Below are 22024 nucleotides of genomic sequence, written 5' to 3' on the forward strand. Positions count from 1 at the left end.
TAAAAGTGCTTATGTGTGAGTGTGAGTGTGTGTGTGTATTTATACTTGTGTATGTAAAAACGCAGCTTCATCAAGAATTCCAAAGCAATCAGCTCGAAAATCAGCGCAACTGCGAGAACAACCCGAGAACGACATACACTACTTAAAAATTCCACCTGCTCATAAATTGGCCAAAGTTAGGAAGTGGCAAGCGGAAGGTGGGTTGGCAGGGGCCGGGACGCCCGAAAAGTATGCAATTGGGAGCCGTTGCCCCTGCCACAGTTTAGAAATATGGCAAACAATTATGCGCTTGAGTTTTATTACAAATGCCCGGCAGTTATATAAGCAGGTAGTTGGGGCAGTGGGTGGTATAGAGCATTGCAGGCGATAATAACCGGGTTTCATATGCATTGAGGGGAGTTCGTGCTGACACCGAACCCAACCCCTTCCCCTTAGCCGCGCCCCCGGGTTGACACTCTCCACTGTCAGCGCTGTGACAGGCAAACGGAAGCACAGGAAATTTGTACCCTTTTTTTTAAGACTTTGTTACTTGCCGGCATTATCTCAAAATAAGTAAGCTATACTCATGCCCTGACCCCCGTCCCCCTCCCCTTCGCCCCACAGCTATAAGTAAGTGCTATGCATGCTATAAGGCGTGTCTACCGCCTCGTTTCATATTACGTCTTGGACATATGACTAGTACGTATACAACCCCAATAACATTGTCCCCATGCCGTTAAGGCGTTGGGAGGGGGCGGGGGGTTCTCTCGCATATGGCAGGGGCTGCATGAGTGGCGTGTTGGGGGTTTGGGGAAGAGTCATGCGCATATTTCAGTATGATACGACAGCTTGACAACATTAAATTTGCATTGCTCTTGCCGGAGTTTGTTTATGGAAAAACGAACGGCAGGCAGGGGTTCAAATCGGGACTGACAAGCGGGCAGGCGGGCAGACGGGCAGGCTGGGCAGGCACAACAACATATGCCCAGGCTAACCAATATTCTAACATATACCAAGTTGATGTGTAAACGCCCTCCGCAGCGTCTGCGTTCCCGGCTGCTTACAATTAAAGTGATTGAAAAATATTTTCCGAGCCATTTTCTTCGCAATACAAGAGGCAAATCTATTTTTTCCCCGCTATAAATTAAGCATGGGGTAGATTGAAAAGAAAAGTACAGTGCAGATTCAGAGTAAATTAACAAAGTTGAAACAATTTTGAGTGTTTCTAATTGTAGGGTATTATTCGTATATACAGGGTTTGCTATGATTATAATATCTATTGCTGTAACCAATTCTGTTAAATAGTTATAGTTTTTCGTCTTTCCAGGGGCCTGTACACTAACCTTCTGCACAAAGCTCATTTTAAAACTAAAGGGGTAGAGCTTGGAAAAATAAAAGTGGCTTTAGCGCATTTACAGAGTATTACATAGTCAAGTTAAAATTTGCATAAAAAGTAGTACACGCAACGTAGCCAGTTTTAACAGTCATAGACAAGTTATCTGCAAGCTAAGGAGCTAACTTTTTAAACTCTTAAGAAGTATTTACAGGGTATTTCATAGTGTTGTGAGCAGCTTCTCAGACTGTTGTAGCCATAACCTATTTGATATCAGCAAATAACAGTGATCATTTCGATAAACTTTCTTAGGCCTATTTACATTTACAGGGTATTCCGCAAGTCTAATTAGAGCTTGTTTCATTACATTTGAACTTTTTCTTTGCTGCCTTTGCGAAATTAACTTGGAAAAGTGCAGCCACGCAAAGTGGCCCTGGTTTGTTGTGTGGCTGGATGTGGCATGAGCTGTGGAGCTGTTGTGTTGCATGCATTCAAGCGCAAAGTTGCAGATACAAAATTGGCTAGCGGGGTAGTAAAAAGTGATTGCCAGAGTTACCAGCCCCCAACCACACAACCCGGCGCGTCCTTTATGTCATAAAGGCCAATTATGTTAAAATGTTGCTGGGGCAAAGAGTAAGAAAAAGCGTTGAAGTCGCGTCGCGACAATTCCGTTAACTGACAGCTAATAATGTCGCAATGCCTATAAGACCCGCTCCGCCCATCTATCACACACACAATAACTGTGCTGCGTATTTTCCCTGGCCGTGCCAGCGCTCGTACCCGTTCCTCCGGCGGACTGTTCCACCCGCTAGCCGCGAGTGCATTGTCAACGCGTTCGCCTGATGTACGCCGTTTCCTGTGTCAGTTCCGGCCGTGCACGCGACAACCATTCCATTTCCATGCCGTTTCGTTCCATTGCGGTGCTCACTAAAAGGTCCGGGGGGCCGAATCGCAGCAGAAAAACCACAGGGAGAGAACGGCTTTAGGCGGCACGCAGACTTTTAAATACCCTTCAAGAATTATGGCTTACGACTTTGCTGATTTGTAATTGCAGACTCTTTCCTCAACCAATTCTTCCGATAGGGGTTATGAAAAAGAGATGTATTTATTATTTTATGTAGCTTATATTCACAGAGATTGGTCGAAATTTTTCTAAAAAACATAACATGTTCATACAAAAACTTCATTTTCGACCGATCGTTCTCATGTTCCAATTCTGCAGTTTCCGACATATGTCCTGACTGCAACGGACAAAGCGTACTTAATCAAAATGTAATTTCTAAATTGAGAAAATTGTTTCAATTGAAAAAAAACAAATGAATATTGCAATATCTACTCGGCTGTTGATCAAGATCAAGAATATTCAATGCCTCACTAATGTCACCACAAACTTACAATACTCTCTAAAAGAGTGCAGAAAAAGTTCGCGTTACACTCGAATGCATCGAATGCCCATCCAGAACTGACAATAACTCAAACACTAGCCTCAAGGGTGGGAGGTGTTTGGGTGGGGGTTGTCTGGACCTGGTGCTGGCCCTCAATCGCTTAGCAAATGACTGTGATTTCCCATCGTTTCTTTTTTTTGTTTTCCTTTTTGAGACGAGTTGAGTTCTTGTGATTAATGTTACGGACGTTCTGTGGTAGGAGCAATTAGAGCATTGACAGGCCCTAAAATTTCAGTGTGTGGGGTGGCGGGGGAAATGGCAAAAATCATAACAGCTGCGGCGACAACGACAAAACCAAATGGCATGTAAAATATGATCACATGGTTGGACCTTCACTTTATTAATACAGCTGGAAGTCCTTTGGGTTCTTTACTAAGTTAAATTGCTTGTAACCGGCAGTCGGAGCGAGACTGGGTTGGGAAAAATAGCTAAAGGAAAGGCAAGGAACTAAGGCTACGAGGAATTGCACTTTATTTTCTTAACTTAAATAAATTTATCATAAGGAAGTTTATATTAAGGTTTAGGTTTTGTGGAATATATAAAAATAATGAATATTGTTAAATTTAGAATTCAAAATTCAGCATTCATTTCGAAAAACTTTTAATCTAGAGAGTGAAAAGATATATATATATAGGAGAGAGAGGGGAAGGATAGATTGAGCGAACCTTTGGTTAAACTTTCTATTCTACTTTCTATTCTTCCGTAGAAGTAGGGAGAGGGCGAATGATAGCGCCTGTGTAGCCTGGCTACACAAATGTTGAAAGTCAGGTGCACGAACCGAACCTTAAATCGTGGCATGCGTTTGCACCGTGAACCGCATCACCGGAAACTTTGATTGCAGTTATGTTTTTTTTCCAAATGAAATTTGTTTTTTTTTTTCGTTTTGTTAAATAACTTTATACGCGTGTTTGCCCAACTAATGGAAACGCTGTTCAATATTTCCATAAATTTCAAGCTTTTAACTTAATTTGTCCATGTTCTTGCTATTTCTATTGCAACGCAGAGCACTCTGCTCGGCCCGCTGCTCGTTTCGTTATGGAGCAAATTAAACTACGCGTCAATATGCATGCAACAACAACAAAAAGCCATTCGGAGGCGAGAGGCAAAAGCCATTTGCTGTGGCACATTTAGGGAGAGTAGAGAACAAAACAGTCGCATTATTCCCTCGACGTGTTTTTGGTGTGTGTGTGTGTGTGTGTGTGTGTGTGTGTGTGTGTGTGTTTGTGTGTGGCGTATTTTTTAATCAAAAGCCGCAAATTGCCGCAACGCAAAAAATGACAATCGACCCACCCCAGAGCCGAGCCAAACTCTGCCCGGAACCAAACACCAAGAGTAACCCATACCGCAGACAGACAGCAGGCATCGAGCGCTCGCTGCTGTCCAATACATTTAACGCCTGTTCCGAAAAAATTTCAAAAAAAAAAAGAAGAATAAAATAAAAAATATGAAGAAGCAGCACAATCTGAAGCGTAGAAAATGGCTCTGACATGTTGCCTTTGACATGCATTTGACATTTGACAGATCGCGCATAGTGCGGCCCAGACCCAGACAACCCGACCAAAACCACGCCATACAAAAACCCAGCCGAGCATTTCAAATGAAATGACTAAATTATGTGCCAAGTGGTGGAAAGTGGCAGCGGGCAAACGGGAAAAACGGCCAAAAAGTTGGAAAATTAAAATAGCTTTTTGCCAGGTAAAAATTGGTGCGCGCACTCGAGCGTCAACATTTAACTGTCATATCTATATATATTCATATATTTAACAATTGTATAAAGTGAGTCAGGATGGGAAGGGAGTTCGAGGGGCGGCACAAATTGACAGATACTCTGCTCGGGTTGTGCCTGCAGCGTCTTCTTATCAGCACTAAGCGTCGAGTGGCACTCGAGGCTTTTGGCTTTACTGCCGAGCGGGGGGTGGCAACCCTTTTTCCACGAACACTTTGATTGACAAGCCACCAACAACAACAACAACAGCAACAGCATCAAGAGGGACAACATTATCCTCATGATGAGCGGCTCATAAGCGGCATATTTGAGCCGCATATTTGGCCATTAATAGCGATAAGCGATAAGCGTGTTAAAGTTACAGTTAATGCGCAGACAATAACCTCAGGACGTAGACAACAACTCCGATTACAAAGCTAACAGTGGGGTTGATGGCATAGTACAAAAACTAAAGAGTTGCTGTAGAGCTATAGATATGCATCTAGAAAAGCAGCAGTTGCAAAATATATATTATGTTCTCAAATATATATGATTTGAACCTCTCACATATTGGGTACTTATAAGCCGGCTCAATATTCAATATTATAGACTCCAAAGAAAAAGCAAATATTTTTTAAAAGCATTTATAACAATGGCGACCTATTTATTTTGAAATATGTTATATTATTTTTCATTTTTGATTTTATTAAATTAAGCCCTGGACCTCGAGGCAGTTAACCATTAAAAAATTTAACAAATTACAAAAATTCCTTTATCTGTTATCTCCATGATAATTCGAATTCTAATTTTATTTGTATTATTATAATATATAATTTTATTTAATTATTTTTATGATTATTATTTTTTTTATCATCATAATTATTTTTATTATTTTATTTATATTATTATTATTATTTATTTGCTTAAATATATATATTTTTTATTTTTTATTGAAAAAATTGTATAATATTAAGCAATGGGTGCCAAAGATTTGATGATTATTAATAATAATATTAAAATTTATTTATTTAATTTTATTTAATTTAATAAAATGAAGAAATTATTATTATTATTTTGTTTTTCCATTTTATATTTATTTTTTAATTGACTTCTGCGAAAGAAATGGAAAGATCAAAAGATTTTACTGTAATTATACTATAATTATTTTAATTATTAATACTATTATTATTATTATTTATTTATTTGCAATTTTCCTATATTTTATTTTTAAATTGTATTGTTTGACTTCTGTGAAAGATTTTAATATTATAATTATATGAATATTATTCAATATCATTATTATAGTAATTATTATATTACTATTGTTTTTTCACTTCCACTTTCTTAAACCAAGTCTTTATACTGAATTTTGCAAAAATATTATGTGGCAAATATAAGTGTGAGTAAACATTTTCGGTATTCAGTTCGAATATAGCAAGATCTCGTGCCACTGTGCCAACCACCGCGCTCAACCCTTTCAACACGCACTGTGCACGCAATTCATTAAATTGAAATATTTTGCAGATCGATCATTGTTGCTAAGAGAATCCTTTGTGAGCTACCCCCGCAGACAAATATGCAAGCCTTTTAGGCACCAATTATTGTGCATACTATGTGACTGGGCAACCCATCCACACACAAACACACACGTACGCAACTCATCCACAATCCATCCACAGCCCACATCTATTAATCTCTTTTATTGTTGTTCAAAGCGCAGAGCATGGAACACTTGTGCAAATAGCAGCAGCAAAGACGATGCCAGTTTTTCGGGCATGTGCAAAGTCAATGCACAAATATAATGAGTGAGAGCAGGGAGGAGTACGCACTCCAGAATCGGTCCAGTACCCAACTCCCGGTACCCCATACCCAAATACTCTGTGCCCAATTCCATGGACCGTCAAAGATGCCGCGCGTGTGTTTTGGACACGCGTTTGTCGGCTTACAATGCGCATTGTGGGGGGTGCTGGGCGGAGTTGGGGTTTTTTTGTACCGGTAAGGGTTGCATGCAATGCTGCAGGATGGTGTGGGTGTTGCATGCACACGCACACCGCACACACACACACACACACACACATCTTTGCTGATTGCATTCCCCGGCTTACCTACTCACCTTGTTTGTCGCACAGCAGGGCAAGTCCTTTTGCCTTTACCACGTGCGGCGACTACGTGCCGCCGTATTGATGTGGGTTATTGTTATAGGCCTTTTACTGTTATTAACGTTCCGCACAAATTGGTATAAATTCTGTGAAAATGCACGACATGGACCCACACTGCGTGCCAGATCTCCCAACATAGGAAACAGGTTGCACTGCCGTGTAGGCGCTGTCTGGTTAAATGGTTTGGGTGGACTCGCACAACAAACACACACGCACATGCACACATGTTGCGCCCGCTAGGGGTTGCGGTTCTCGGTTACATCCAGGCGGGTTGTCTGCACAATTGAAGTTGGTCTCTAGTTGAAGTAGGCGTCAAGAAGCTGCATAAGAACCAGCACTGAGTTGCATCAAACACTGGCCACAGGGTTGCATTTGGACTTCATACGCCTAACAAATACTTTCATTTACATAATATTCAGCGCATTAAAGGGCTGCATGCAAAAGCAGCATTGATTTGTCTCGAACCATAACTGGTTGGGAATAATAAGAATTAAGCTTTAGGGTGAGTCACATAATGATTGTAAGCTATAAAAAGAATTGAAAGACCCAAGGAAATAGTAACTGGTTCGATTATCAGATATTTTCAAAATTTGTATTAAACATATTTATATTTGCAAATTGAGTTTTCAATTTGATTTATTGTCTAACTGCAATTTTAGGCTGGACCTGCCCCATAAAGTAAAAGCCAAAGCTTTGGTTTTTGGAAAACCTAGTTAAAAGTTTGCTTGGGCTCTGCTTTGCAGCCTTGGCATATATCATTTCTCTAAGTACATTCGATTCTTAGGGCCTCCCACAGTCTTTCTTCAACTAACCTAATTTATTATAAAGCCGCGACACAGTCTCCAAAATTGATTCACCAAACACCTCAGGAAGAAATGTAGGCGTTTCATTAGGCCTTAGGCTTCTATCATTAATTATTTTATATTTGAGAACAAGAAAAGAAATGCGCATCATTATTTTTTAAGTATTATCCCAGCTAGGATTTAGTAATTTATTTTGATGTACCACATGCCAGGCAAAAAGAGAAAAATACACAGAGAGCAGAGAAAAATATGCCGAAATGCTAGGATTACCAACGCTTCCTTCAACAAATTTTCTCACACAGCCTGCGTTGACATTCAGCTTGGATTCTGGGACTGGCTGCTACGCCCTAATTTCAGCTATTTTTTAACAAGGCATCTTTTCCAGGGCCTGCTCTGAAATTTTCAAGTGATTTAGTGCAATTAGTATAATTAACACAGCGCGTAAGACGAGACTAAGGCGACATTTGACAATGACAATGGCTGTGCCACATGTCTTTAACCAAGTGAGTCCCGAATTTGACGCTGAAACCCAAGCCGCATACCGAGCTAGAAGGATGCTTAAGCCGACATGTGTTGCCGCCTTAAGTAGCAAATGATTCCCGGGAAAGCGATGCCCTGTAAGTGAGCAGCAATGAGAGCTCAGCTCAGTGTGAATTGCTGGAAATCATTTTCACCATTTTTTGTTTTCCCACTGTGCCAGAGGACACGTGAAGTGTGTCCTGTAAGGACAGCTTAAGGTTCAGCACAATAAAACTCTCACTGCAAAAAGTCCTTGGACAAATAAATACATTGAAAGTGAGAGCTGGCAGGGGTCAGATAGAATTAAGCGCATATCTGGGATAATTAAAACGGAATTGAGCTGAAGCTTAATGAAGAGTCGCAGACTTTTTATAAGCATACAGATGCAAGATTTACAATAATATTGCAGCTTATTTGAGTTGTTAAAAGTATTTTAATGGCCAATAGAATATGTTTAAAAATTTAATTAAAGCTATTTTATTTAAAATATAATATATGAACTTCTATAATATAGTATGAATTTAAAAGAAGTACATCCATACGATAGCCATATGTCCGATTCCTTAAGCCTTATCTTTAAATGTTAACTATCAGCTTTTTACTGAAGGTTTCCTTAGTTTTGAAAGTGGATAAGAAAAATTTGAACCTTTAATGGTTGTGTGAATAGACAGAAAGAGAGCTGAGTTGAGCCCACAAGCGAAATGTCGCTGGTTTAAATTCAGCAAATTTAAATTTTAATTTGATTTATTTATTTTGTTTATATTAACAAGGAGTAAATTATAATTGAACGAATGTAAACAAACATATTAAATTTAATAGAATGTAAGCTAAACTACTTCGAATTGTTCCTTGGTTTGGCTTTGTTTAGTCAACTACAATGCTGTCATATGCATTCTTGGGTCTCAGACCCTAAGCGGTTAGTGCAATTAGGCTCCTAATTCTCAATTCCAATAGCTATTTGCAGCGTATGTTACTCCCAAAGCAGTCAGAGTAGTTTCGAAACTATAAATAGTAAAAAATATTTCAAGATAAACGCACTCAAAATGGGGCCTGGACAAACAATTGCATAATTGGAAGTGCTGTCCGATACGTTTCGTAGCTTTTCATTAAATAGTTGACCAAATTGCAACAGTCATGAGTCAGCTCTGGCCTACGGCTGAGGCACACACACACACATACACACACACACAAAGAGTGCCTGCTACATGTGGCATGTGGAACGCAAGTTTCCTGTGCGGCACAAAAGTCAACACTTTAGTGCAATTCGGAGCAATTAACATTGACAGTAAATATGGAATTTGTGCAATGGCACTGGCCCAAAAATGCCTACGAGGCAAAGGTAGCACAGGTAGTGCAGCAGCTATCCATGTCTGGGCCCTAGCCCCTGGCTCCGGCCAACATCCTGCCAACAAAGTCAACTTCATTTGCAAGTCAAGGCTGAGGGGGGATTGGAGCAGAGGTGGGTTGTATAAGTCACAGGCAGTTGCGACACATCAGCAGCATTCATCAACATTCAGAGTGAATGGCTACAGGATGTTACAAGGCTGAAGACTGAAGCAGGCAGCAGAGGCCGAAGGGCAATATTCGAAGTTTAACATAGTTGAAATGTTTTTCTGCTGCTGCTTCTTGTTGTTGTAACTTATAGGCGCCTCTCTCTCTCCATTCCCCCTCTCTCTATCTATGTATATGCCTGTGCGTGCTCTGTTTGAGCGGCGAGCAGAGGTCCCAGATACAGGACGTGTGCGTGCCTGTCAATGACAACTGGAAATTAGTTTAATAGTCCAACTGGAAGCAGCTCCATAGATAAACACACAAACACAGACCAACTTACACAGTCACATTTGTTATTGTTATAGTTATGGTATTATTTTTTAGGTACACACAAATTGCTTTCATTATGCCTTCCCCTATCCCCCGCCCCGCCACCACACAGTTCAATACCAAATAAATATGAAACGTGCGACTATTAAATTAAGTTAATCATATGGCCGGCCATGATGACCATAATCAAATAGATAACTCTATATGTCCATAGAAAAGAAAACGCCCCATTCATATACTTGCCCCATACCAAAATTATAGTCAAGGTTTTGATTTAATGACATATTTTTCACCAGCCAGTTTGGAATTTATTTATAAAAAATATCTTTGGTGTTTTTGCTTACTTGAGTTTTTATGTACATTAAGTAAATACCATTGTTCGGAATACATAAAGGAAATATAAATTCTTAGATTTAATTATAAAAAAATAAATTCAACATTGTTTAAACTTTTGAAATTGTTTTATATATAAGTGTTATGCTATTTGAGAAAGTATTTTATTTTTATTTATAATTATTTGTAATTTTTTATTATTGTTCGTTAATGGTCTATGTAATTAATGGTCGAGTTATTAATTTAATTTAAGAACAAGCTTGGCAACATTTTATGTCGCACTCTTAGAAATCGAAATATTTAAAGTCAGCCTGATTATTTCTTAAATAATGTTAACACAAACTAAATCATATTTTATAGACTCCACGTTAAATATCTAATACATTCATTTATTTATACTTCCCTATACAATTTTATTTAATTACATGACAAAAGCTTAGCAACCAGAAACAGATCGTTAAATCAAAATAGAATTAAAAAAAAAAATAGGGAAATTTAATCGCCTGATAGGCTTAGGTTTTTCCACAAGAACCACCCTCTTGGCAACTGAAATGCGCAATGAAAATTGTTGACATCAAAAGCATTTCCCAGTTAATAAAGCGCATTGAAGAATATTTTGTACAGGATTGTACTCTCTACGCGTGCATGCGGCTACATTATTTATTGTTGGCATTATATGCCAATAAGATGAATGCTAATTTAGTAAACGCGTAGAGCAGAAAACGAACGACTGGACAGATATGGATTGTGGAAATGCGTTGCGTTTCATTTTTAATCCAATTTGCATATAAAATGACAGAAAAGCCCGCTAAATGCAACCCTTAATAAGTCACCAGGGGACCCGAACGACGGCGGTCGCTTTGCCGAGCACTTGAAAAATATTGTGTAAATCCCAAAAGCAGGCCCACCACCAACTCGCATCACGGATGCTTTTCTGCCACCACTTTACAATTGTCAAGGTTGGGCTTACATTTTCGCCCCCTCCCCTCTACCATTGTCAACTATAAATATGTCAAAGTTTCTGGTTACCAAGGCGCATTGGTCCAACTCAACCCTCTCAGCCGTGCAACGGCGGCTAAAAAAACACAAAAAATTCTTTAAGTATTGTCAATATTAGTAAATATTAAAAAGTATAGGGTGGCACGGCAATTGCTGGGGGTGGTTCGGTCTGCCTAATGAAATGCTAAATTTCTGTAAGCCGCAAGTATTACAGCGTACACTCGTCGCACTCGCCTTACCCTTCCTATAAGGCATGTGGCATTGGTGCTCCTGCCTGCCAATTTTTCACTTTGCTCTCGCTTCTGCGACGTGTGTAATTTTTTATTAAAGACATTAGTCAAATAAGTGCATATATATATGAACGATATCTGGTTCTCATATATAACGCCGCCGGGCATTCATCTAAAATTGCAAACGCCCCGGCCGCCGTTAACCCACCCACGCAACAGCGTGTGCGTCATTTGTTACATTTATTATTGTATTTTTGCATACCCTGTAAGATCTAGAGAGAGCATATAATACTTAGAAAAGTGCTTGTATTAGGCATAACTATAAAAACAACATACATATGAAATCTATTACTATATAATCCCAGCTAACTCGGGAACTATATGGAACTATATATCGAACATTTCGATATGCAGATTCCCTTTACCATATTCAGAACTAATTGAATAAGTTATTTGCGCAGGTCAGTTTGATCTTTTATCTATGTAAGCTCAAGAATCTCGGTAACTGTTATATATATAGTCAAAAAACTTGATATACAATTTCTTGTCTTGCTCAACAATCTTGGCAACTATTATGGTTAGACTGAAAAATTGTATCTATAATTTCTTGGTATCATATTCCAATTAACTTTTAAATCAAAGCATTGATATTTGGTTAAGTTTGATCTTCAAAAGTCATTTTGTCGCTCTTAAAACCTAGTATTTAGTTAATAAAAACACAAAATTCATTCAACCAGTTAACGTATACGCGCTTCTTAGCTTAGCAAAGCTGCTTTTACAGGGCATCTTCTAGTCTATTATACGCAAGTTGAGCACACTTAATGCGTGTTCTTTATGTTTTTTCGATCTAAACGGATTTGGTTACCCGGCACTGTTGTTCGCCTGGAGAAAATTAAACTTTTCGCTTCGCTTTTGTGCAAAACACAAAAACATTTTATGCACTTATGACACTCGCAACGCCCCCTTCAACCCAAAAAAAAAAATCCCAGAGAGAACTACCCGATAGCCACCCGCTAGCCACCCTCTAGTTGGCATTGCACAGCCCTTTTTTCCTCCCGGCTCTGACTTTGTGCGTGGACCGAGCCCAGTTTTTATTGTAATCATAGCTTTGCTCTATATTGGCTTCATTTTTAGTTACTCAGCTGTTTCCCCAGTTTTTCCCTGTTTTTTTTTTTTTTTATTCCTCCGATTGCAGCATTTGGAGGGCAGTTGCAACAAATGTTGCTGGGGTTAATGTTCCGGGTCTGGGTGTATGATTGGATTGGGTTTTCGTATCGTATTATTGTTGTCACGTTTTTCACATATTTCATAAATTCAGGCATATTGCTAATTTGTGCTCTACAATTTGTGCAAGCGCGGAAATATTTGGTTAGAGCTCATTTTGACGCTTTTTATTGCATTTATTGGTTTCTATTTATCAAATTGGATTTTCAAATGGGATTTATTTCAGACAGCGAGCTGCAGCCTATTTGTGTTTATGCGATTTTGTGGTTGCATTGCGGCCGTAAACTGGATTCAAAGTTGGCAAACATTGATAATCCAAGGTCAACAAGCAACAGACTGATAGCCACAGGAGTAGCTATTGGTAAAAGGCGTAAGGTATTATAGAGCTTATTTTTAAGTCGAGATCTGTTAAGTAGGCAGCTGTGCGGATACAGAGAGAGAGAGAGGCAGGGAGAGGGAGACGGAAAAATCAGAGACAAAGAGAGAGAGAGGGAGAGGGAGAGAGATAGAAATTAAAGTTTTAAACGATCTTCCATCAAATTATAAAAACTCGGACTAGGACTCGGCGAATACAATTAAAAAAATATCTTAAAAATTAAATGGTGATTCAAATTATACAAATAATTGAATTCTTTATCACATAAATAAAAAATTATTTTAATGTTATTATTATTTTGACAATTTTTTTTGGATATTTTTAAAATAAGAATTAAATAAGAAGCTAATAAAAAAAATGTTCAGCATGTGGAAATTATTGAATTGGTAGGCTTTTCCTTCTATAACTAACAGGTCTCGATTTCTAAGATTTATTATTTGGGACTGCAATATGCAAAGAGACATTGTATTGTATAATACACCCTTCCCTAATGTTTAAAAGCATCATAATATCATAGATCGTTCAATCGCAATTAATTCATTAAGATATGTACATATTTTTTTCAAAGTCGTGCGACCCAAGTGCAATACATTGTGCTAAAGGTCCTATATGAATTCAATTTGATGAACATTTTATAATGACACGCCTTTAACTATATCTTAAAAGTTGTTGCTGAAAAATGCAAATCAATAATATCATATATATTATTTATATGTATAACAATCCTTAAGCCAATGTTAATAAGGTGTTATATTATCTTAAAGAACATGACCTTCATATTTAATTACGATAGCAAAAAAATAATAGTATTTATAATAACAACAATTATAATAATAATGGTAATGATATTAATTTTCAATTTGCTAGGAATATGATATTAATCCAAGCACTTGTATCTTTATTTTATTTAAGTTCTAGACAACGGTTTGTAATACTTACATTTTACAATGTTCCAGGAAATACTGTAAACTACTTACCCATTTTTACACATTCGTCTCAATATCACTTTTAGTTCTAAGACCTCTTCAGTTTTGCAATCTGAAATAACAAAAACTCTTTGGGCTCTAGACAAGCGGTTAACCCCCATTGTACACACCCGACCCGCACCCCCTGACCCCCTCACTGAAGTGTCTGCTGATTTATGCGGCTGCAACGTCAACAGTTTCTCAGAATACATCGATCTATTGCATTCCATGTAAATGACGGGGCCCAGCGACAGCCGTCGGTTGAGGTCTGCGTGTCCATTGACAGGAGCACGGCAAATGGAAATTCGGAAAAGGGCGAAGGCCCTGCAGCTTGCACTTCCTGTAACGTTCTTTTGTGGTTGTTGTTTTTGTAATTCCTCCACCGGCAGTCGCTAACAGAGCTGAGGTCCTGCGCCTATTTGACTGCCTGTCACAACAGCATGTTAATGTCCATGGCATATTAATGGCTTTTCAAAATTATCCTTTTGCCACATTGTGCATTAAAATGGACAAAAATGTATGCATTTCTCTGGCTGGTTTTCATATTATTATCATTATTATTAACGTTTGGCTTTGTTCGAGCCTCTCGCTACCTGGTTTCAATCACAAAAATTAGTTTGACAACCCTGGCACAGAACTTATCTTCAAATCTTGAGTCTCTGCAGCTCAATGAGTTTGTTTCTGCCTAAACCATTTGTCAGAGGGCGGCTTCAGATTGTAATGCTACACCCCAGAGATATAGATAGATATATATATATATTTATAGTGAGCACCCCTACCTAGCATAGAAAGTGCGTGTTTCCAACACTTTGTTGCAGATTTTGTGCATTTATCATGCATGTGGTCGGTCGTTGGGTCGTCCATACTCCCAGGCTTCGGGTTCGCAAAAGGGGAACGGGATGCGCGTGCCGTGGCATGTGGTTTGGGTTTTAGTATTAAATTGTTTTGCGGTTGCTCTGATAATCAGACAATCGTACAATACATTTTATTGCAGTGCCTTTTTGGTATGCCTCACCCATCTCCATCTCTCCCAAAGGTTACTCACATTTGCTATTCAGTTAACTTTTGCTCATGTATAATTTAAATAAAATATTTCCTACGATTTCGGACATTCGTCAGACTAACTACCAACATTTGCAATCTAAATGTAGCTTAATAGGTGTGCCAAGTTTTATTTATAGTCAACATACACTGAACAAATTTTTGGACTTAGTTCAAAGAATATTTTATCGAAAATATTTTACTTAAATAAGAAAAATATCCTATCCCTTAAATAAGATATAAACAAATTTATGAATTATTTAAGACTATTCTTAACGTTTCTTATAAGTTTTCAAAATTTTCCAACACTATTTTGTATCTTCCGAACACATTCTAATAATTGCTTATGACTATTAGCAATTTTCCTTTCACAATTTGTCCATCTATTCGAATTTTTGTTTTACACTTTGTACTTAATATCATCGTCAACATCAATGGACTAACATTGATTTCTTCACTTTCACGTTTGTCACTTTTGCACAATCTGAACTTTTACAACACTGAAAACTGCAAATGACCCAACATTTGTATATTTGTAGTGACCTCTACTTGCACCGTTATTGATCAAATTTTTAGTCGAAGAATTATTGCCAAAACCCTTGCCCACTCATAAAGCACAAACAGAGTCCGGCTGAGAGGTCTATGATAAATTTGGCACTTCCGCTTTGGTAACTAAGACATCGGCAGGCAGGCAAATCTAGTGAGGGTCCTGTCAGCTCCCTAAAAAAAAGCAAAGAAAAATGCCTGGCAATGCATACGTCATTTAACCCCTTTGCGCCATATTTTTCATAAGCTGGCCCACTTGGTGGGCTCTGCTGTGTTTGGGTACGTCTGTTGAATGGGGTTTGCCAGTTTTTGATGCCCTCACCGAAGGTATTATGTCTTTTTCGTATGTTGTGTAACGCATTTAGGGTGATTACTTGTTATATTGAAGATAATTTGAATTAGGGAGATTATATGGAATATTTGTATATATTAATTACCTAACGTAACGTATTTCCGATGATCGATAACTTTCGCCGTTCCATAACAATCGATACAAATCGATATCGAAATCCTGTTTTTGAGCAAATCTCCCTGTTTGTTTTTTTTCTAAAATCGCCAAATTTAACATGTAGCTTCTAGCAAATAATATACAGATCAAGTATCTTTAGTTTTATAGCTACCGCCACCGATTGGTAGCAGAATTTTCAGGGTATACACTGGTTTGCAGCTGAATTTGAGCCAGTGACTTCTCGCTTGTTAGTTCCACGTTCAGATAACTATTTCACCCAGGCTGGTTTGTAAACCATATTTATATAGCTTATGTAGAAGTTATCCATATTAATTTGATCCGCTTTTTGCTTCATTTAGAAGTCGTTGTTCTCAAAATCCCATCTTAGAGCTCATCATCCTAGCAACATCCTACGAATTAAGATGCCGCCAATCAGTCAGTCAGACATGGCAAACTCTTTCATATATATAGATATATAGAGTATTCTATCTTCGACAATACACACCTTTGTCTTATTTCCTGGTTGTTTTTTCTTTTCTCTAGCTTGACAAGTGTGCTAAATTTGAGCAGGCCAAAAGTCTGCGTCGTCTGGTGTCGTCGTCGTCGTCGTCTGCCGCTGCTGCCCTTCGATTGATAAAATATATATGCGTTAGGGGGGGTCGGCCCGGTTTATATAGAGACATTTATTGATAGATAGCAAACGCAACGCTTGAACCCTTTTACATTTGATGAACGTATCGAATTCCCCACATTGCCAAAAGCGGCAAAATTTATGGCTGTTTGATTTATTTTAACTTTTAACACGCCCCAAACAAATGCTGCCAATGAGGCGCACAGAAATCTGAACGATGCCGGGAATGTGGTGGGCGGATAGGCGTGTCGAATTTTACTGGGCAGTAAGACTTGGTTGGTAGAGACTATGTTTTGATTCCGAGCGTAGGATTTAATACTCTGAACTTAGCGCCACAAATCTTTACAGAGCTTTTTGACTTCCCTGAAACGAAGAGTGAGAGCCGAGAAAGGCAGATGATTGGAATATTTATGTGCATATTATTGAATCTTTAAATGAATTCAACAATTTATAGGATAATAAGGAAGGTACTTATTGTTATTTAAATGTTGGCTATGAATAGGGCAAATGAAGTCGATTTTGTAGAAATTCGATAGAATAGATAACAAGTCCAATCAGAGTATATTTTTTGTACACAAAGTTTCTAATATAAATTAATTGTAAACAAATATTATTAATTAAGACAGCTTTAGTTGGGCGTACTCGACTAGGGGATACGCTTTACCATCTTCTACAAGCTCCTTCCTCTTCTCTCAATAGCTGTAAAAGAAAAGATTTTTGATCTGTCTATGCTATTCTAAAGCTATTTGTCAAATCGCTTGGAAACGGATCAAGTTATGCGTGGGCTCTAGGAGGACCTACACAGACAGATGGACAGCCGTACGGGCGGACATGCCTGCCACGAACAGTTGGGTTTAGGGTATACAAATATAAAAATGTTATTAAAAAAAAAAGAAATAATAATTTTCAAGCAATTTATATTTAATGTAAAGTTGCAGCTGGTAATTTTTATTCTGTGATACAATAAACCAACTGAAAATTAATTATGTATAATTTTTACCTGCCAACAAATTTTTGGGCAGAACAATATAGTAAATTATCTTAGAATCTCGGCGGATCTGTGCAAATTGAGATAATTTCTTTTTCACATTATTCAAACTTTTCTGCCAGCTTCTTCATTATTTGTGTGTATTATTTAAATCTATAGAAAATCAACAGCACCTGCTCATCACATATATTTTATATTTTTGTTGGTTTTTTTTTTTTTTTGCATAATTATGCTGTTTACCTTAAATCATTCAATTGTGAGCATGGCGGGCCATAAACCGCACTTAACCCTCCCCCGCAAAGGAACTCTGAAAGCCAACTCCTCACCTTGTCATTTGCCGTGGCTGTTGCTGTTGCTGTTGCCGGCTACCCCAATCAGAAAACTCCGCATCCATTTGCGTATTACGCTTCATTATGCAGATTTCTTGCCGTTCAACATTTTCTCTCTTATATACATATATATATTTTTTTTCCTTATTTGTTATTGTTGCATGGCTTGCGGCTTGGAAAAATATTTTTATTTAATTTATTTATGAATGAAATGTGGTGTGGGGGGAGGGTAGTAGGCTGGCAATAAAAGCAATTGCCACACATACACACACACACACACACTCACATATACACACTGGCAGCCCCGCCCCTGGGCGCCTACCGCATTGTCACATAGATAAGCCGCGTCTGGCTTAACTCATAAAAAAGTGCCAGCAAAAGGATAATAAAACAACAACAGGAGCAGCAACAGCAACAGGGCGAGGCACAGGGTCGGGCAAAGGCAAAAATCTGAACGCGTGCGGATTTAAATTTTCAACAAAAATAAGCAACAAATAACTGTAAAACGAGAGCGACTAACAGATGCCCTATAGCCAAGGCAAACATATACTATCCTATCAAAAACCAAGACGCTTTTCTGTGAGAGATACGAAAAACCATCACATCAAATACATTTGCATAGGATACAGGAAAACTTAACACCAAATTTGCTTATTTTAGTTTTGACAGGCTACGAGTTCGTTGGGCCTGGACGCAGTCATTAATGTACAGGGTATAATAGATAGACATAAAAAGACGAGCGCGTCTCGAGTTTGGGCGTGCATTTCACAGCCATGGTGGGAAATAACTCGAGTATGAAACGCCTCACACATGACTCCACAGAAAATATACTCGTATTTCCAAATGGTTTTGGTTCAATATATGTATATAAGTATATGTAATGACAATAATCAAAAATTCTCAGGCTACCCATTTGGGCTTTGTAATTTGCCGCGCGCCACAAAGAATCCGAGAGTCTGGACGAGCGAGAAATGAATTTAAAAACAATTTGCGGTCGGGCAAACAACAAAATACAAAAGCAGCCCATGAGGTAAAACCGCAAAGACAACAATTAAGCGTTACAAATGATTATGAATAACCATTTTTTGTTCATTCCCTCCTTCCTCTTCATCTCTCTCTGCACAAAATATTTTGTGTAGTTCTCGTTCTGGCACCTCTTTGGCAGCGGCAGCTCTGCCCTGAGAAACGGAACAGAATTGTACTCGTAATGGAATTTATGCCGCTGGGCTATTTAAGCTCGTACTTCCCTTTGTGAGCTAATGTATGCGTTGATCTTCAACGAGCTGAGCGAAACTCATTTGTTACAGGTTTTATGAATGAACACGTCGAGATGACGAAGAGTTCTGTTAAACCTTATAGAAAGTACAAAGTTCATTCACATATACGATTTTCTATATTATTAAATAAATAGGAATTTACTAATTTTAAAATTGTTCACAATTAACAACTCTTAACATCAAATATTTAATTACTAGCATGTATATATAACCAAATTTGAAAAACTTTCGATAAAGACAAACTTCTACAGAATCTTTTGAGCAAATTCAATTAAATATTACAACAACACCTTTTCAATACTTATGCATTTACATTTAAAATATCACAGAAACAAAAGAATTTCGACCAAAAATAAATTTGTTCTCTAGCATAAATATACTATGTATTTACTATAATTTAATGCGTGTGTGTGTGTCAGACCTAGTAACGAATTGGTGATCTCATCATCAACTGCCCGGCTAGCTCAGTCGGTAGAGCATGAGACTCTTAATCTCAGGGTCGTGGGTTCGAGCCCCACGTTGGGCGAAACAAATTTTTTGGATTTTATAAATACAATTTATTTGCACAGTGTGCTTTAAATTTTATAATAGCAATGAAATATGGTGAATGATTACATTGTACACACTAGCTAGCGTTTCGAATGTACTATTCGTTTATACACTTATTTAATCATTTAAAAATCAATTAATTTTTCATATTATTAAAACACGCGTTCTTGGTGGCACAAAGGTGTTTTCTTTTAGTAAAATAAACGCAAAATATAATTTAAAAAATTGCTTTCAACTCGATCCTGCCAGGAGTCGAACCTGGAATCTTCTGATCCGTAGTCAGACGCGTTATCCATTGCGCCACAGGACCGATGTTCTATCAAACGGCATAAGCTAAATACAAAAATAAAAAAATTAATAAAAAGATCTGCATAATATGATAAACTTTCTTATAGATATAAATACAAATTTTATAATATGATTTGGATTATTAGTTCTTCTGTACGAAAATCGTTTTCCATGAGACTATTTCAATCAAAAATTTAATACCGTCTAAAGAGCTTCAAGTGAAAGTGGTATTTAAAGCGACCTTCAGTAATATATTTGCATTCTGCAATGCACACCACCATATATTTCCATACATATTTTTGAAAATACGCAGCCTGTTATAAAATATATAGAGTGGGTCCAGCATATAGAATTTTGGCCCCGTGCCTAGCCGCAGGACAATTTATATTACAAAAAACTTTACGCAAAAGCTAGCTGGTTGAACAACAACTCTCTCTCTCTCTCTCTCTCTCTCTCTCTTATTCCAACACGCAATACACAACCCTAGCAACAGAGCATTTCATCTCTTTGTTTCTGGCTGTGGCCAGCGCCTGTGAAATATTTTCCACATGCAGTTAAAAATTAGACGAGGGGATAAACAAATACATTTATTACATGCAAATACAACAACAAATAACGATGCCAGCGCTGGCGTCGCGGTCGGCATTCACCGTCGCCGTCGCAGCGGCCGTCGCCGTCGCTTTTGTTGTGTTGCGTCAGTCTCGCCGAAACACACGCCTCCAACTCCGCCTCCTTTAGCCAAGTGCCGGGGGCAGGGCAAGGGCAGGGGCGCACACACGTGACTTTAAAGCTCATGGGATTACATTCAACGCAGTTTTGTGCGGGGATTTTGGTATGCAAAAAAGCTTAGGAAATTAATGCGCCGAAGGAAATGCATTTAAATTATGTGGGTGAATGCTTGAGCACTGGTAGAGGGGGCTACCGGAGGACCGGGGGAGCTCACAACCGCGATTTTTCCGAAGGTGTCCGCTGTGACAGCCACAGCCACAGCCACAGCCGCAGCCGCAGTCGACCGCCCGCATTAATTTATAATTTTGCGCCGTTGGCTTAGGCATCGGCGCTTAACAAATTTAATGGCGGCTTCACAAATGAATACAAATTGCAATTTGAACTTTGAGTTTTACAATTTTGTAATTAACAGCGAAAACAGTTTGCATCATAATTCTTCAGTTCCGGGCCAGCAAAGTATTTTCAAATTTAATTAAGTTGCATTGGCCACGCAGATTTGTCCCAGGTCTCTGTCAGCAGGGGGTGTGTGGGTCGGGCGCAACCCTTTTCACAAACAAAATCTTGGGCAAAAGTTTTTTAATGCCTTGGCCAGACGGCAGAAACACATCAATTTCCATTGTCCGGACAAATAAACATTATGCTGCACTTTTTTTTCGTTTACTTACAAACTGTACACTAAACAACATGAAACGTGTTGTATTAAATACTAGCTTTGGATTTAAGCAAACATAGCAACAAAAATACCAACTCAGTTTTGCTGCCGGGCTCAAGCAGCAATAACTACTTTTATTACAAGCCATTGCAATTAGTCGCATTTTATGTTGTTTAGTGTAACAATTGTTTATCCTGCCGACGTCCTGTGCGTCCTGATTTGGCGCACCTTCTGCTGACGTATGACATGCAGCATCAATTGTTGAGAATACACGTAATAAAATCGTCATAACGAGTCGACCCGTGCAGTGCCCCGGCCGTGATGGCAAGGGCGAGGCCGCTGTTCTTGGTCATTAACGGCGTTAAGCCCCGGCCGGGTTGCACTGCTCCCGGAAGGAAATCGTGGCTGAGTGACGTGTGTGTTTGCACAACCAACGGGAACACACACACACATACACACACAGACACACTGACAAACAACCAATTCATTCGCACCCAACCATTCATTTATTCATTCAGGCCATCCTCGCAGGCATTGTCATTAGCGTTGCTCGTGCTCTGTTATCCCTTTTTAATAAGGTTTACTCAGCATTTTTGTATTTCTTTTTTCTGCCATGTTTATTATGCGAGATTTGGTTTTTGTTATGTGCAAGCAA

At 38.5% G+C, this 22024-nt stretch overlaps 2 non-coding genes across 2 annotated transcripts; one reads left to right on the forward strand and one right to left on the reverse strand.

Annotated features, from left to right (window-relative positions):
- The first annotated feature begins 19604 nt into the window (after positions 1-19604).
- On the forward strand, positions 19605-19677 carry TRNAK-CUU (transfer RNA lysine (anticodon CUU)). Its single transcript has one exon. It is a non-coding gene; the product is annotated as a tRNA-Lys (tRNA).
- A 260-nt stretch (positions 19678-19937) lies between these two features.
- Positions 19938-20010, reverse strand: TRNAR-ACG (transfer RNA arginine (anticodon ACG)). The gene has a single exon. It is a non-coding gene; the product is annotated as a tRNA-Arg (tRNA).
- Positions 20011-22024: the final 2014 nt, after the last annotated feature.

The sequence above is a fragment of the Drosophila virilis genome, chromosome 5 (genome assembly GCF_030788295.1).
Source record: "Drosophila virilis strain 15010-1051.87 chromosome 5, Dvir_AGI_RSII-ME, whole genome shotgun sequence".
NCBI lineage: Eukaryota > Metazoa > Arthropoda > Insecta > Diptera > Drosophilidae > Drosophila > Drosophila virilis.